We start from the raw sequence: 19,250 nt of genomic DNA, 5'->3' as shown, positions 1-19,250 counted from the left end.
CTGGATTATCTGGGTGGCCCCTATATGTAATCACAAGTTTCCTTAGAAGAGGAAGGGAGGGGAGACTTGGCTATAGTCAAAGCAGAGAAGGCCACGTGATAGAAGCAGAGGGAGGCAAGTCAGAGTCAGAGAGAAAAGATACTGGCTCTGAAGATGGAGGAAGAGTTCATGAGCCAAGGAATGCAGCTGTAGAGGTTGGAAAAGACAAGAGCAGGTATTTGTCTTTCTCTGCTCTTGTCTTTTCCAACCTCTACAGCTGCATTCCTTGGCTCGTGGCCTCTTCTTCCATCTTCAAAGCCAAGAAAGACAAATACCATATGCTAACACATATATATGGAATTTAAGAAAAAAAATGTCATGAAGAACCTAGGGGTAAGACAGGAATAAAGACACAGACCTACTGGAGAATGGACTTGAGGATATGGGGAGGGGGAAGGGTAAGCTGTGACAAAGCGAGAGAGTGGCATGGACATATATACACTACCAAATGTAAAACAGATAGCTAGTGGGAAGCAGCCGCATAGCACAGGGAGATCAGCTCGGTGCTTTGTGAGCACCTAGAGGGGTGGGATAGGGAGGGTGGGAGGCAGGGAGATGCAAGAGGGAAGGGATGTGGAAACAGATGTATATGTATAACTGATTCACTTTGTTATAAAGCAGGAACTAACACACCATTGTAAAGCAATTATACTCCAATAAAGATATTAAAAAAAAAAAGACAAGAGCAGGGATCCTACTTAGAGTCTCTGGGGCTTACATGGCCCTGCCAATACCTGAGTTTTGGCTAGTGAAATTGTTTTGGATTTCTGACCTCCAGAATTTTAAGAGAATACACGTGTGCGGCTTTAAGCCACCAAGTTTGTGCCATCTTGTTACAACACCCCAGGAAATTAATACATGGGCTAAGGTGGGAATTTTCATCCTTGGGATCCTGACCCTTAAGGGGCTTCCACTTTAGGAGATGAGATGAGACCCATGGGAATCTTTGGACACTAACTGTCTACCATATTGTTTCCCAGAACCCTTAGCAGTGGAGTGGAGTGGGGCTGGGCCTGGGACCCAGAGGGGTTTAGGCTCAGAGACACCAGTTCAAGGCTGGTGCCACCATCTCTCATCTGATTGACTTTGAGAGCATTACCTGAACTCTTGAATTCCAGTGGCAGAAAATGTGGCTAAGTGTGCAGCCTGCTGTGAACATGATATGAACTAAGGGCTGCAGTGGAATCATGGTGAGGTCAGTGCCTGGTCCATTCATCTTAAATGCCTCGTCCTTCTCCTCACAGATACATGAGGTATCGACGTTCTGAGTAACTGGGGAAGTGATTGTGAATTAGTAAAAAAATCTGAATTCTAGGCTTTTGGTAAAAAAAAAAAAAACAACAACCCATCATTTTACAGATGGGGAAACTGAGGCTCAGAGAAATTCCTGACTCTATCTGTGACCCTGCCAGTTGAGTGCTCCTTCCTGCTAATAAGATATGTTCCTTCCTACTTTGTCAGTTACCAAACCCATGACTAGTTCTTTGGCCTTTAGCGCTCCTCCCTCCCATGGGCACAGATCAAGAAAGAAAAAAAAGGATGGCTCTTAAATGAGTGCTGCATGGGCTCTGCTGACATTGAAGTAGACTCGGATGTTTAGTGATGTAATCTACTGTAGCATAAGACATAATGGCATCTAAAATCAGGCTCTGATGAGGCTGAAAAGGACAAATGCTTCATTTTCCTTGACTACAGTTGAGTTCCTTTATGCAGATAAAAAAACGTGAAGGATCCAAACTGGTGTGTGGCGCGTACACGTGCACACGTGACCAACGGGGTGTGAGTGAGTGAGTGTGCGGCACCCACGTGGGCTGGCGTGGGTATCACGTCCTCTGTTATCCTGAACTAGGGGCCTCAGAAAGCAGAGCCCAAGATACGGGTTTGTGTGCAGATAGCTTATCTTGGCAGGTGATCCCAGGGAACAGGAGTGGGGAACTCAGAGAAGTGAAACAGAGAAGGTGAGAAAGCCAGTCCAAGGGCGAGTCATCCAGCTGGTTACTGCTGTGGACAGTGGGCTCAAGCCTGCTGGGGCCCTGGGTGGAGGGTCCAGGATGCGCCTGGGGCTGATCCCCACGTGGGGTGGGAGAGGTCATTGTTGGCCGTGTCAACAGCCTTCGCCCATCTCGCCTGGTTCTCGTTGCCGAGGGCCTGACCACGTGGCCACGAGTGGTTCACAGGCAGGGGCGGGGCATCTGGCAGGAGAGGGAAACACACAGCTGGGGAGGCAGGTGTTTGCAGCTGGTGGCTGCCATAATGGGGACTGTAAAAGGGCAGGCAAAGAGGGTGTGAAATGAGGCTCAAGACATGTGACATTTCCTCCTACTAGAATGTCCTTTTGTGTTGGTGTTGAAACCTCACTTCTGTCTTGTTATTAAAAGCGTCTTCCATGCATTGGAGACTGCAAGTAGAGACCCGATGGGTTTTGTCCAAGCTCAATAAACTACTTAGAACCTTTCTGAGCTAATTGACATATCAAGGGAGTGACATTGGGCAAGGATCTGGGATGTGTCATACCCTGTGCTAGAAGAAAGGATGAGATGAATACAACATGAGTTCCTGTCCTTAAGGATGTACCATAGCTGAGGGGGTGGTGCTGGCTTGTGACAATTGATGGGGGTTAAAAGCTCAGCTCCTCAACCATTAGCTGTGGACCTGGGAGCCCCACACCACTTCTCTGAGCCTCAGTTCCCACACTGGCATGATGAAATAATAATAACGTCTCCAGAGGTAGGATATCAAAATTAAATGATGCAGTGAAGGTACACTGCTTAGCCCAGTCCCTGGCACATTATACATACTTGAAATGGTGCTGGTAAGAAGCTTGCTTGCAAGTGGGAAGATGCTGGTACATGGGTAAATTCCTGTCCACATGCTATGTATTGTTTACATTTGAGGGAAGCAGAGTGAGGGGTTAGTGAAGGCTGTGTAAAGATAAGTTGTTGATACAATCATACAAGAAAAGATGACGTCACATGGTAGTTTTATTTTTTAATTTTCAAAGTTATTTCTGTTAATACTACTCACTTCATTTTTTTAACATCTTTATTGGAGTCTAATTGCTTTACAAGGGTGTGTTAGGTTCTGCTTTATAACCAAGCGAATCAGTTATACATATACATATGTTCCCATATCTCTTCCCTCTTGCATCTCCCTTCCTCCCACCCTCCCTATACCACCCCTCTAGGTGGTCACAAACCACACATGGTAGTTTTAATATAAAACTCAAGTCAAGGCAATTGAGAAACCATCAGAACCACTAGCAGGTTCAGAAGTGTGGATGCTTAGATTATACAGCAAGAGGTTATGGAGGAGAAGATTTGAGAAAACAGACAGACGTACCATGTTACTAGATTGGAGGAGATGATATTTTAAAGATGGCATTTCTCCTCAAATTACTGTATAAACTCAGTACTTCACGTTCATTGTTAGTAGGAGACTTGTTGCTACTTCATGACTGGAAAGAAATTTGTCCATATCTACCCTGTCACAGCTTTGGCCTAACAATTCCATTTTTAGGAGTCTATCCTCCAGCAATACTTAAACGAGCACGAACACATCCAAGTTTCACTAAAATAGTTTGTGCTCGCAGAAAATTGGAAACCGTCTAACATTCTTCTATAGGGAATGATTATATGATATTATGGAATGCAGTGTAATGGCAAATACAGTCTGTGTATATTGACAGGGAGGTTTTCTAAGATGGTAAGTCACAGGATACTATGTAGAGTAGGGTACCAGTTGTGTGTAAATGAGAAAATGGGCCTGGGACATCACCACTTTCCCTGGGAACTTGGGCAGGATTAAAGAGGGACTTAATTCTTTTCAAATGAAAGAATATTGTGTTTGTTAGTGTAAAAAAAAAAAGGTGAAAAGGAGTCAGATATATTTTCTTTATAAAATAGTGTCAGTACAGTTTTGATATATAATTGTTCCAAAATTTGACTTTTTTTTGTTTTGCTGTACACGGGCCTCTGTTGTGGCCTCTCCCGTTGCGGAGCACAGGCTCCGGATGCGCAGGCTCAGCAGCCATGGCTCACGGGCCCAGCCACTCCGCGGCATGTGGGATCTTCCCGGACTGGGGCACGAACCCGTGTCCCCTGCATCGGCAGGCGGACTCTCAACCACTGCGCCACCAGGGAAGCCCCAAAATTTGACTCTTATGTGACACTCCTAATTTCATGAAAATAGCCTAGTCATCAAGTAAAAGCCTAAATGAGGGTATTCATTTCTATTTTTCTTGACTTATGGCTCAGTATTTAAAATATAGCTTTTCGTCATGGTCATTGAATATTGACTTTTCCATTTTCTTATACTTTTAGATTAATTTCCCTATTCATGTAAAAATCGATGGGTGACATTAAAGTTTTACATTCTTTTTTATTCCTTGATTCTCCAGAATTCTTTTCCTTTTTACATAAATCACACACGAATATACTCCTGATTTCCACATTTCACTTTACAGCCCACTGTGCTGGTTGAATTTGTTACCTGTTAGCTAGGCCACGATGTCTAGGAGTCTTTATCTTTGCTGATGAAGCCTGCACTCAGATTTTGGGGCATGGATGCAAACTGTTCTCACGGGGTCACCGATGGTCTCGCAGGGGCCTCATGGTGGATGCTCAGGGGCTCCCTACCCTCAGTCTTCCCCTTCTTTTTGCTGTCTCCTTTAGGGTCACACTCTCCTGGAGGTCCTGCCTGAGAACTTTGAGTCTTGTGCAACTGGGCGGGGAACTTAGAGCTTCCAGACTCTTCCAGGGAGCCCCACAAGACAAACAAGTCTCTTTTCCTAGGATCAACGGCATTTCCTAGCTGTCATGATATTAATGTCTTCTCCAGGAGGGGGGTAGCTGGAAAGAAAAGAATGCCAAGTAGGGAAAAGCAAACCTCCTTACATCACAGCAGATGGGAATGTAAAGTAAAGCGGAGCAGGACTGTCAGATGGAAGAGGGAGATGGGTGGTCCAGGCAGAGAAGATGGCCAGAGAGCAGGAACAATTTGGGGAGGGTGTGAACTCACCAGGGCCCCCTTCTCACCCCACCTCCACGTGCTTCAGCAAACTCCTCTCAGGGACCTTGTCAAAACTGTAGATCCTGACATCACACAGTTTTTCTCTTTGTCTCAGTCCCTTCATGTATAAAATGAGGCTAATGCTCGTGTATAGCTCATCAGATTATCATGAGGATTTAATGAGTTAACATTTGTAAAGTGTTTAAAACAGGGCCTGGTGAGCCGTGAGGGCCGTGTAAGTGTAGGTATTATTATGGTGAACAATCTGTGGCCCTTAATTTTTTTTCTTTTTTTTTCTTTTCCTTACAGATTAGCTATCTGTTTTTAAATTTTCTTTAGAAAATTTTCTTTGCTGTTCAGGGAGAGAAAAGAATCTGTCAGCTTTTTTTTTTTTTAATAAAAATTTTTATTTTTATTTTTATTTTTGCTTGTGTTGGGTCTTTGTAGCGGTGCGCGGGCTTTTCATTGCAGTGGCTTCTCTTGTTGTGGAGCCTGGGCTCTAGGCGTACAGGCCTCAGTAGTTGTGGCACGTGGGCTCAGTAGTTGTGGCACACGGGCTCAGTAGTTGTGGCTCATGGGCTCTAGAGCGCAGGCTCAGTAGTTGTGGCACACGGGCTTAGTTGCTCTGTGGCATGTGGGATCCTCCCAGGCCAGGGCTCGAACCTGTGTCCCCTGCATTGGCAGGCAGATTCTTAAGCACTGCACCACCAGGAAAGCCCCAAATCTGTCAGCTTTACACATTTAAACAACAAAGTGGTTTTATTTCAGAAACAGTCCCTGTCATCCTGTCCTGGCCAAAAGTTTTTGGCATTTGCTTTTCTTTTTTTTTTTGGCGGCACCGTGCAGCTTGCTGGATCTTAGTTCCCCAACCAGGGATTGAACTTGGGCCATGGCAATGAAAGTGCCAAGTCCTAACCACTGGACTACCAGGGAATTCCCAGCATTTGCTTTTCAGTTGGGTTCATCTGATTTGATAAAATGTTGGCCAGCCTCTGGGTACATGTTCTTTTTGCTGGTTTTTCCTCTTGTTGGAGGATCACTGATGGTCCCATGGCCCCTGCTGAGAAAAGTCTGTGTAGTATGGAGGGAAGCTATGCCGTAGGTCCAAAGTTCCCCACAATGTCCAGCCCCCTGCCCGTGGGCCCTGGGTGGGCCTGGGTAAGTAGGATGATGGAGGAGTGTAGCCTGCCTGCAGGGTGAGCAGTTAAACAGGCTCCGGGATGGGAGCTTGATGTGTAACTATGCCGATTGCTATAGTGTAAACACTCTTACTGTGGCTGATTTCAGACAGCCAATATGAGGTCCCTGAATGTGGAGCTGGGAGGAGATGATGTTGGTGGGGTGAACCCGCTTGCAAACTAGTATGAGCCGGCTGGGGCTACCACCACCTGCTTGGGAAGGACGTGGACAAACAGAGGAACCTTTACTTCCATAGCAAAGGGGCTGGGGCTGGTAAGGACGGGAATGTTCCTGTGGGGATTTCTTTCCAAGCAGGGATTATTGGAGGAGTCAGAAATGGATTAACATTGGCTGAGCATCTCCTGAGTACTTTCTGAGCTCTATGCTTTGCAGACATGATCTCATTTGATCTTTGTGATGACATTGTGAGTCAGCTAATGTCAACCCCACTTTCATAGGAGGAGACAGAGCCTCAGAGCTTTAAGTAACTTGCCCAAGGTGATGCAGTGGTAGAACAGGGATTGAAACAGTGCCGGTGAAAGCATAATTACTCCTGGGATCGAAAGCAGTAGAGAATAACACTAATGAAGAAATTATAGGTAATTCTCTAGGGGTGAATCCATTCTCACTTCACTCCAATCACTCTGACATAAAAATCATGGACTTAAGACTTGGGAGGAGGCTTTATTGAGCTTAACCCCTCATCAAACAGATAAGGAAATTGAGCTACAAGAGCTGAAATAGGCATAATATGAGCACATGTGAAGCCACAGTTAGGAAGGTGGTCTGTGCTCTTGGGAGAAAGAGGGAAGAGGCGATTTTACTTCCCCAGGCCCCTTCCTCCCCCAGGGCAAGAGGCAAGGGCATCAGTGCCCTAATTTGGGAAAAACAGAGTGATTCCTGGAACCAGGATTGTAAATAAGCCCACAGGAGGATGTGCATCCTTTCCTCTCCATGGGGCCTTCCCATGGGCACTGGAGACATGGGTTCAAACCCAAGGAGAGGGACACTGCTTGAGGATGCTGATGACATCACACCTGCAGGCGGCCATCCAGCCGGGCACTTGTCCCGTGGTCTCCATCTGAGGAGGGCTGTCTTTGTGAACAGTCCCTGGCATTGTGGTACTTCCTGGTTTGGCTGTCACTTCTGTGCAGAAGGGGTGGGAAAGTTCTGGCCTTAATCTCACATTTCAGCCTTTTTTTTTTTTTTTTAGGGAGGAGGGACATTTCAAACCTGCTGTCCGTCCTGCTTTGATTTCCTCTATGAATGTGATGACTTAGCACCTGGGTCAGATGGGGCCAAGTTACTAGGGGCAGGGTCACCATGCCTTAGGCCTGCAGGCATGCTTCCCCTATCACATCCTGTGTCCAAGGATGCCTCTCTCTCTCTCTCTATGGTTCCTGGGCAGAGCCTGGTCAGCTTAAGGCCACCCCATCTTTTCTCCACTCCAGATGGTTAAGTGGGTAAGATCTTTCTGGTGGTAGAGGCATAAAATAGGTGCTCAGTCCAGATGAATAGATTAGTTTTTTCCTATCATACTGCCTTTTGGGGGTGTTGCCTATATGCCTATAAAATCTGCTGTTGTGCTACCTACAGTTTATTCACTCGTTCATTCTTTTAAAAAAATTTTATTAATCATTGATTTAAAATGTTGTGTTCGTTTCTGCTGTACAGCAAAGTGAATCAGTTATATGTATACATATATCCACTCTTTTTCAGATTCTTTTCCCATATAGGTCATTACAGAGTATTGAGAAGAGTTCCCTGTGCTGTACAGTAGGTCCTTATTAGTTATTCAGTCATTCTTTTGTGCATCGATCAACAGGTATTTATGTGCCGGGGGGGCTAAACTCTTAAAGATCTTGGAAGCAGGGCTCTTCACTTTTCATCTTGCATCCCTGCGGGCTCTGACTCACACCCGGCTACACGGGAGGACTTGCCCAAGACTTATGGCATGTCCTGGCCTTCAGCTTCTGGAGTCCTTTGGAGTTAGCCCTGTCCTCCCGGGGCGGCCTCACACTCCTAGTTATAGGCCCCGAGTCTGTGGCGCCAGATCACACGTACCTAACCACTCACCCACTGCAGGCGTTCGATTGGACTATGAATCTCTGGGATTTCAAAAGATTCAGGCTTAATGACCCAGCTCTAGCTCACGTCTATATAAAAGTCAGGGAACCTTAGCCGGCCGGCACAGCAGGCTAGGAGGGCCATGAAGAAACGGGGGCTCAGAGCAGCAGGGGGAGGAGGGAAGCTGGGGGGGAAAGAAGGACCCAGAGCAAGGCTGCCTCTGCTCCTGGCAAACCGCAGGGTCGGAGCTAACGCAGCAGTAAAGGGACAGGCAAGCCGGGCCTCAGGCATGGATGGACCTCACTGTCTCCGTGGTCAGAGCAAGGAGCCGGGGGCTTCCTGGATGGAGCTGGAGGGCATTTCCCTTTCCAGTGAGAGAGCAACATGTCCAAGTGGAAAGGAGAAGGGAATTAACAGCATGTGACATCCCCAGCGGCCGGGAGATGGTTGCCTGGGGAAGCCCCGCAACCCAGGCTGATCTGAGGAGGGCCACAGGCTCGGAAGCCCACAGTCCCGACTTCAAGCTCTGGCCTGGCCACTCTGTGGTTTTATAACCTTGGGTAAACACATAATCTCTCTGAACCTCAGTTGCCTTTTCTTAAAAATGGGGGCAAGAACACCTACCTGGCATTGTTGTAAGGACTCCATAGGGGGATAGTTTTGAAAGGCCTGGCACAGAGCAGACACTTGATAAATACTGACCTTCCTCTTCCCATCCTTAATTAGCATTTATTTCTGTGGTTAATGGTCTCCAAAGATGGCACCCAGTAAGCCGGGCTTCCTGATGTTCATGTCTTGCCTCTGGGCTGGCTTGGGACTAGCTCTTGGCCTGCAGAAGGCAGTGGGAGTGATACTGTGTGATTTCCCAGGCTAGATTCCTAGCAGCTTTGCTGCTTCCCCTGGGTCTCCTAGAAGCCTTGCTCTTGGGCTGTGGCTTCTCAGAACCCAGCTAGCGTGATTATACAATGTGGACATTGGTAGTTGCTCTGGTCAACAGCCCTGGCTGAACTCCTAGGTGATCACTAGTGTGAACTGCCAGCTGTGTGAGTGAGCCATCTTGGACCATCTTGGTCAAGGCTTCAGGTGGCTCCAACCACAGCCACTGCATGGAGACCCCAAGGGAGGGCCAGTTAGTCAACTCATCGTACCAAAAGAATGAATGAATGAATGAATGAACAAATAAATAACTAAATAAATTTGGTTTTGTTTTGTTTGAAGCACTATGTTTTGCACTGGTTTGTTAAGCAGTAATAGACAAGGGGAACCATCCATATTTATTATTGTGTGCAAACTCCATCATGGCTGATTTATGTCTTGCAGTTAGCTATGAAGCTATCTGAAATTCCCTTTCTAGAATGCAAGGTCCATCTTACCCGAGTTTTACTGGGCTTAGGGTCCAGCATAGCCTGAAGCCTTGGCCACATGGATGAAGGAAGGGGATGGGCAGAGAGGACAGCCTGGGGATTCAGCTTGGGGTCCAGAATGTGGTCTGAGTGCCCTGGCTCAGTTCTCATGCTCAAAGAGGCCACAGTTTCTACATCATGAGTGCCTGTAGTGAACCCAGCGCTTTCCAGCTGTGATGTTAGCTCATCTTCCCCAGAGTCCTGTGAAACAGAGGTGATCACACCTGTTTTATAGATGGATAAATAAAGGCTCAGAGATGTGGAGATATGATTTCACCCAAGGTCATGGAGCCAATGAGAGTGGTGTCAGGCTCTGTGTCCATTTCTGCCTGATTCTGAAGTCGGGTCTCTTTAAGCTGAGACCTGGAGCATTCTTAAGGGGGTACTTCTTCCCCCATTCCAAGAGCTGCCCTTTGGCACCAGAGACATACCACACACATCTGGGTGGTGGAGGAGGGGTCATTTCCCCTAAAGGGTCCAAACCAAGGCCTGCTGCCCATCCCCTCAGAAGCCTGTGGTTCCAGAGCCAGGTCAAGGATCTTCCCTCTGCTAAGCTTCCAACCTGAGCATGAGCAGTCATTCTCCCCGGAGCCCTGAATTTCCCAGCAGGGCGGACCGGGGGTCCATGCACAGGCAGGTGCCGAGTGGGGGAAGTACTGCTGCCTGGCCACGCCGAGGCTCTGTCCACTGCCTTTCCACGCCACCTGCTGCTGTCCCCAGGATCCCAAGCCCATCCTGGGCCTCTTCATCAACAGAGGCAATGAACTTGGAGAGGTTTAAAGTGGGAAATGTCTGGGCATCTCTTCTCCCCAACACAGGAACTTACATTTCCCTGCTAGTGGGCTCTCAGCACGCCTGCTTTATCTTCAGAAAACTAATAAGATGTGCTTCAGCCCAAACAGCTTTCTACCTAAGCCTATTATCAGATGGCCTGCCAGTCACTCCCTGTCTACCTGCCTAGCTTTCTGCAGAGACGGTGCCTCCTTTAAATTCCGGACAAACTCATTCTCCACAGTCAGACCTATGGGCTGGGTCAGACTCAGGAAAGCTGTCAGTCACTGTGGGCAGAAGGAGGGGCCTGGCTCATCCAGGGGCAGAGGTGGCACTGCCCATGCAGGGGGCTTTCATGTGGGGAGGGGAGATGAGAGTTGCTACAGAACAACACCTGATGGGGGCAGCATGGTCCAGGCACCACTTCCTTTAATTGTCATAACAACCCTGTAAGGGGAGTATTATTATCTCTGTTTACGGTCAGGAAATTGAGGCTCAGAGATGTTAAGTGATTAAGATTCCCTTCATTCATCCATTCAGTCAGTCAGCAACTCTTTACCACCTCAGTGTGGGTTCCCCTGAAGCAGAGCCTGATGAAGGGGTTTGGGACTGTGTGATGTAGTGAGGGATGCTCTCAGGAGAATCACAGCAGGAAATGGGGGAAGCAGGTAGCCTGGGGAAAGGGCTGAACCAGGATGTGGTCTCAGGTGTAGTTTTGCCTTGGCCTGAACCACTGAGGGGGCTCTGGAGCAAAAGTAACGCCACAGAGTTGCCCCACCTCAGATGAGGGGGCTGAGATCTTGAACCCTTGTGTCAGCTGGTCACTGCCCCCTGGGGGTGGTGGTGCCACCTCCCAGTGTCCCTGGATGAGACAGCTCCTCTCATCCTAAGGCCATTCTCTGGGGACGGTCACATGTGCCAGCTCTTGTAGCAAGAGCTGGTATAACTGATGCGGTAGGTTGACCTACAGTGACTCATTTCACCCAAGAGGACCAGGGTTTGTGTAGGGTAATCTCGCTTTGCCCAGAACTGAAAGGTTCCCAGGCTGCAGGATCTTCAGTGCTAAGACCTGGGCAGTCCTGGTGTTTTGCTGAAGGACCTGCTTTCAGCTTCAGGTTCAGAGGATTCACTGGCAAAATAACCACTCCACACTTCAATAAGCAAGAAATAAGGAAATTTATTATATTAGTAGTAGGTTACAGTATAAGGACAAGCTATATATATATATATATATATATATATATATATATATATATATACACACACACATACATCATCAATTTGGGAGCACTTACATCTGTACGTATGTTACTAGTTTGAGAGAACGTTCATCACCAAATTGAGAGAACAAGCAACATCATCAACCTGGGAGAATTTGCATCACCAGGCTGGGAGAACAAGCAACATATAAAGAGATAGAAGTGCATACATCACCAATTTGGGAGAACTTCATCCAGAACCAAGCAATGCTGGGAAGTCCCTGGAACAGCAATCTGCAGTCCCAGTTGGGAAGGTCCCGGGCAATGCCTCCACCCTACGGGTGAGACTTCAGAGTGTCATCCCAAGGAGTCCTGCTTTTATCACCAAGCCGCGAGCTGATGGTCATCAGCTTACGTGCAAATGTGCAGCTCTGGCTACTAAGTTAAATGCTTGTATTTCTAATCGTAAATCTCAGAATGTTCGCTGAACCCCGGGAACTGGCCAGATTCCCAGGGCCCAGGAAGCTTTGCAACTTACTCCCTGTGCTGGTTCTCAAGACCGACTTTCATGGCTTCTGCTGGTCAGCAGTTTGGCATGAAACTCTTTTCAGGGTCTCTGTTCAGTCAAAGGCTTATTATTGCCTCTGAAGCCTGAACAAGACTATTTTATTCACTTCTCTAACACCTGGGCAGCCTGACACTAGTAAGGACCCCTACCTGGCGGCAAAGGACTCTGAGTGGGGCGCCGACCACGTCTCCTGGATTGCCTGAGGGTCGTGACGTGTAAAAACTCTTCTTGGTAATGAGGAGGTAGTGGTCAGTGGTAAAAAGACATGGTCCCTGCCCTCAGGAGCCCAGAGTCTGGTTGGGGAGACCCACAAAAAAGGGCAATGCCTGCACTGAGTGGAAAGAAGCGAGGGAGACTCAGGGAAGGAGGGGTGGGGCCTTTGGAGGGGGACAGATAAGGTTTCCCAGAGGTGATAGCCAGTATGAAGCTGAAAGATGGCTTAGCTGGGTGACGAAGTTGGGTGAGCAAGGCAAGGGGATATTCTAACAACGAAGATTTCAGATGTAAAGACAGAAACCCAATTCAACTACAGAAAAAATATGGGATATCCAAGCATGGACTTAGAGATGCTTCATGTATTAGCTGAGAAACACATTTCCAGCGCTTAGTGACTTAAAGAAACAAACATTTATTATCTCGCAGTTTCTGAGGGTCAGGATTTTGGTGGTGGCTTAGGTGGGTGGTCCTGGTTCCAGGTCTCCTATGAGATTGCAGACAAGATATTGGCTGGGGCATCCAAAGGCTCGACTAGGGCTGAAAGGTCCACTCACATGGCTGTGGGCAAGAGCTCGCTGGCTGTTGGCAGGAGACCTGGGTTCCTCACCTGGGTCTTTCTTTAGGGCTGCTTGAACGTCCTCTGACATGGCAGCTGGCTTCTCCCAGATCAAGAGATTCAAAAGAAAAGAAGATAGAAGTGCCTTTAAGACCTACCTTCAAAAGTCTCACCCTGTAATTTCTATCACATTATATATATTAGAAGCCACTCACCAAATCCAGCCCACCCACAATTCCCCAATTAAGCTCCACCTGTTGAAGGGAGGAGTGCCAAAGAATTTGTAGACATATTTTAAATTCATCACACCAGGTTTGACTGGATTCAGGGTTGAAAATGAGGTCTCTCTCTCTCTCTCTCATTCTTTCTCCTGCTTCCTTTTCACCAAAACACGTTAGAAATGCCTTAGCAACTCCTGTTAAATCATTTCCCTCTGTTCCTCATTTACTCAATCAGTGTTTATAAGGCACTTACACAAAGCAATGATTAAGCCAAAGGAATGTATTTCTAACAATAAAATATCAGGCATTGTGGAAGTTTGGTAGGGGAGACATTTTGGGGTAAGAAGCATAACTATCTCCTTGTTCCAGGTCGAAAACTATTTCATCCCATAATAATTAAATGTAAGGGACCACCGCTTTTCATATCTTTTTTTTTCGTTTCCTCCTTACAGCATTTACTGACTATGCCATCCTACATGAGCACCAAGGTCCTGGCTATATGAGTGTGACCATCAATGCACAGGGTTCAACACCAGTTACAGGCTTGCAGAGCTGGGCCAAATAACCACCGCCAACAGCAAGAATAGCAGTTTAAAAATTCCAGGCTCTGGTCTAAGTGTTCTATACATATTATCTTGTGTGATTTTCACAACGGCTCCAAAAGGTAAGTACTGGTATTACTGTCATTTTGCAGTTGAGAAAACTGAGGCTCAAAGAAGTTGAGTCAGTTGTTCACAGTTACATGCTAAAATATGGTGGTTTTGAACCCAGGTAAAGTGATTCCAACTGCTCTGGTCTCTGCATTCTGCTAAACTGACTTTGGTTAACACACCACATTCTAGGTCAATGACATGATCCTCTGGGTGGAGACTCGCTTATGTGGGTTGCATGTGGCATCTCCATGTGTTCTATGGAAATGGCAGATGGATACTATTGTGAACTCCCTACGACCCCTGCGCCCTACCCGGGAACATTTTGTTCTCCGTGAATCTCCAGGCAAGGTCAGGATTTCAACCTCTGTCACTCCCCTGGGAAATATCTTACAAGAAATAGCAAAGTAAAGCTTAGCAAAAAAAAAAAAAAAAAAATGCAGCATATTAGAACAGGAGAATATAGCATAACTGCATGCATTTTCTCTCTGCATCTTCATACAGGTGCACTGCACTGAGAAGGGGCTCTGAAAGCATGCTTGAGCAGCATCCAGGGAAAGGCCAACCCAAATGTGGTCATTAGGAATGCGGTTCTCTGACTTTCCTCTTTCTGGGGCAGGCAACGTCAAAGCTGCACACACCTGCCCCTTTGAGGTGAGGTGTGGCCATGTGGCTTGCATTGGCCGGTAGAATATGAGTGGAGGTGACATGTCTCACTTCTGGGTGGAAGCCATGCTCCCTCACTCTGCTGCAGGGCTGGCCAGGCTGCAGATGATGCATGTTCTGTCAGCCTGGGGCTCAGAGCGGCACAGCCCAGTGGGCAAGTGATAGGCATGCAGTGAGAGAGAGAGTTACACTTTTTTTTTTTTTTTTTTGCGGTACGTGGGCCTCTCACTGTTGTGGCTTCTCCCGTTGCGGAGCACAGGCTCCGGACGCGCAGGCTCAGCGGCCATGGCTCACGGGCCCAGCCACTCCGCGGCATGTGGGATCTTCCCAGACCGGGGCACGAACCCACATCCCCTGCATCGGCAGGCGGACTCCCAACCACTGCGCCACCAGGGAAGCCCTACACTTTTCTTAAGCCATTGATTTTGGAGTTGTTGGCTACTAGATCATGATCTGGTATGTCATGACTGATGCATCAAGTCTGTCTGTCCCCCTGCTGAAGGAATTACCCTAGATCTCTAATTGATCTAAGGGACAGATCATGCTTTGGAGACTGCTGTAGCTGGATTTGGGATGGACCCATTGCTTACCTCAAAGTCACATAGCCAAAGTAGATTAAAAATGGAAAATTGAAATGAGGATCATAATGGCCCTTGATAGATGCATGGACATTTAATTTTTCAAAGACTTTCTGCATTGATCATAACTTTTGCCCAGAATAACAACAAAAACTATATGTGACAGATTCTGTTTTTCAATATCTACCGTCCCATTCGCTCTTCTGCAATGGGACCTTGCCCTTCCTCCGTCAAGAGATGAGGTTGATTTCCCAATCCTTGATCCTAGGCTGGACTTTGAGGACTTTGAGGACTTTCACCGATAGAATAAATCCAGTGGACTTTGTGCTTTGCCTGTTCTGGGAGTAGCTCTGAATTGACTGCATCTTGTCTGCTGTGTTTAGGCTCTGAGATGAGATACCATGTGGAGAGAGAAAGAGAGAGAGAGGAGAGAGAGAGAGAGGGAAAAGATATATTAAGAGGTACTACTGTGCCAGATATGTGAGTGAAGAAGCATCATGGAACTGGATTCTCCAGCCCCAGAGGCCCCAGCTGATGCCACGTAGGGCTAAGATGAACCACCCAGCTGGATCCTTCCCCAGATGTGTGACCCATATAATCATGAGCAAAACAGACGGTTGTCTTTAGCCACTATGTTTTGTGGTGGTACGTTATGCAGCATTAGACGACCACAACATGAAAACCACAGTAAAACCTGGAGATAGCTAAGGCGTGACTTATTTTCTTCTTTTAAAGGTAAGGAAACTGATGCTAAATGACGCTAACTCCTTTGCTTGGGATAACAGTGCTCCTCGGTGCAGTAAAAAGGGCTAGAACACGCATCTTCTGATTATCAGCCTTGTCCAGGGTTTTTCCACAACAAAAGATATCCTGGCACATAGGATGCTTGGAGCATATTTTAAAGAGGATCTACATGAGAGGAAAATGAAGCTGAGAGGGACTGAGGGCCTAGCTCAAGGTCACCTGGGGAGTCTGGGCCACTGACCAGACATAATCCCCCACCTTTTGACTCCAGGGTCCAGTTCTCTGCCCTACAGTCTTCTGATTTCTCTATTACCCAAAAGAAGAAGAGTGAATTGCTTGAACAATTAAAATGTGTTTTTTTGCCTTTGTTTCTTGGTAACACCCTGTAAAAGCAAGATCATTCTCGGGTGGATGGTAAATAAAAAGCTATGAAAGTATCTCATTGCCACAGGCTGAACATTTGAAGGGAAATTTGCTGAGTGTGAGCCATACTTGAAGCTAAGGGAACCGAGGAGACAAGGCAGCAGTCTGTTCCCACAGCCGGAGACCCCAGGCTCGCTCAGACCCACCCTTGGCCATTTGTTTTCTCAAGATAGAAATAAAAATATAAATATCTTGACATGCTTCATATATCATATTTAATAATTATATATATTATAATTTATAAATTATATAGTTTATATAATGGTGCAACCATTTTATCGAGTGGTTTAAAGCCCCGTTACTGTCTCCAATATGTTCTCTCACATCTTTCTCTCTCCATAATGTTACCTCTAGAAGATTTTATAGCTTTCTGGTCACTTCTTGGTCACAAGAACCCTGTTTTTAGGTGTTAAAAGGTCTAGTCAGATCTAAATAAAAATCCTAATCTCACATCTCACTTTTCTTCTTCCAGGTTAGAATGAGCCAAACTGAGGGATCCACAGCGGGAAAGGAGGGTACAGGGACCTTGTCCTGCTTCCTTGATGTCCTTCCATGGCCCTGCTGCTGGCTCCTGCTCCCACTACTTTTTCCCCCAAAGGTACACCCACAGCATCTTACTCCACCTGGCAGTCACTGCTTTTGAATGAGATTCCATCAGACTGCCTCCAGCCCACTAACTCCTGTGTCCACTGGACACATGGGAATCTGATACATCCTTGTCCCACCAAATGGTGGCAGTGCAGCCACCAACTCTATCCCATCTCTCCTTGTTCTGACATTATGGGCAGCTACTGTCAGGCTCTGCCCTTATATTTCCAGGCATGAGTCTCTAGGCTCATGTATCACAAATCCCAGAGTAATTTATCAAGGTGTATCAGTTAGCTAGTGGTGCAATAATGCTATGTAACAAGCCGCCTGCCAAACTCAGCAACATGTAGCAATAAGCACTTATTCTCACAGTCGTGGGACTTCAGTTCAACTGATACAAGTTTGCCTTGTCTGGCAGCTCAGCTTCAAGTGATGGTTCTAGGTGGTCTTGGCTCCTTGCTGCTGGTTGGGCTCAGGTTTGGTTCATGTGTGTTCCTTCAGGGCCAAAACTAAAGGGGGAGCAGCTTCCCTGGGGAAGCTAAACCCGGGAGATGACAGAAGCACAAGAGAACAAACCATGCACACTTCAAATCTCTGCTAATTACCACGTCTGCTAACATCTCGTTGGTCAGAACAAGTCCCGTGACTGAGTGCAAATCCAGAGGTGAGGAGGTAGGTGTACTCTGCTCACCATGGGGTCAAAACAAGTCACATGACCAGGTCCAAAATCAGTGGGGTAGGAAAGAACACCCCCATGGAGACGGTTGATTGGAAGGAATATTTGCTCAGTAGAAATCTAGGTTACCACAGTCACTAAGATGGGATTTCGTTTCTGCAACTCAGCTTCTAGCTGGAGAGCAAACTGCCAGCCCTCCTTCTTGCAAGCACCTTCAATCTCTCCAAAGAGTTCTCTTCCTGTCTTGAGCGGGGGCACCCCTTCCCCTCCACAGCAGAGGAAGGGAGGAGACCAGTTCTCGAATCCTACTTTATGTTCAATGAACTCTCTTTGAATGACTCATCTTCTCAGTTATAAGCGGGATGGAGTGTTTGTTACTGGACTGGTTTTGCTGTCTTGTAACTAGTCCTGCATGGATGTGTCTAGGGTTTCTCTTTAGAATGGGTGTATATGTACCACCTTTTGTTCTCAGCTTTGGGCTTCAGCCAACCAGAAGAAAAGTCCAATTAGCTGGTCTCTTTCTACAGGATTGTCTGTTTCTCCCCCTACTCCCCTGCAAGACCAATCAGTGGACCCCTTTCCATGCCAGCATATAAACTCTCATTCCTTTTAATGACCTTAGAGTATTTCAAAGTATGGAGATATCATTATTTAAATACCCAAACTCTTAAATGGTAGGCATTTAATTCATTTTTATTGTTTTGTTATTTTGAACAGCTTTGCAAGAAGTATTCCTGACATGCATCTTTATACGCTTGTTTATTTCCATAGAATATATTTCTAATAGTGGGATTGCTGAATTAGCAATAAACTCCAAAAAATAATTTGTGTGTTTTTCACGGGGAAATTAAAAGCTAACATAATATTTCCTTACAACACTTCTTTACAACCACTACTGCCAGAGGCATTACTCTTTTACATTTGTGTATACTGGCAATTCTGATGTGAAAGTGGAAAGTCCCAATGGTAAATCTGATTTAGAGTTGAGAAGATACAGGCAAGAAAAACACCTCAGTTGCTCCCTTTTCCTTTCTCTAAATTTTGTTGTATATGTGCTTGAAAGAATGTATTGCCAGGTTGTAGTGCCAGGTTGAAAGAATATCTTAAGACCAAAGGAGAGACCAGTCACTGGCGTTTCTGGTTCTTTGCAGAGTCTCCAGATTCTTTGCAGCAGCAGCATTTTGTGTCTTCTGAGCCAGACTAACATGCCAAATGCAGGAGTGACAAGAAGGACCGTTCAGATAATACATAGCCACTTAATGGGATGGACAAGCTATAGATCATGATTGCATCCAGATTCCCTGAATTCATCACGTACACCGTGGAACATAAACTCTTATATTGAATGGTAATAAAAGGTAATATCCCAGCATCTATTCTTCCGTCTTTGTTATTTGAGTAATACTATTACATTGTAATAAATATAAAATATTTTAAACTTATTTCTTTTCTGATTATTAAAGAAATATAGTAGAAGAAATGTATAAAGTGAAAGTAGAAGAAATGTATAAAGATGCAGAGAAAGATTTACCCCATAATCTCACCACTTAGAGGCCTATAGAATAAGTTTGGTGTTTTGGCCCTGATTCATACAAATATTATTGCTGGGTCTGCAAAAAAGGAGTATCGCCCCCTGGCGGGAGCTTCCTGAATAGCAGGTAATGCAGGCAATCGATCATTTACTAAGAAGGAAACAACG

This window comes from Hyperoodon ampullatus (genome assembly GCF_949752795.1).
Source record: "Hyperoodon ampullatus genome assembly, chromosome: 5".
In the NCBI taxonomy this organism is placed as follows: Eukaryota; Metazoa; Chordata; class Mammalia; order Artiodactyla; family Ziphiidae; genus Hyperoodon; species Hyperoodon ampullatus.
Note: the sequence above shows the minus strand (reverse complement) of the source record.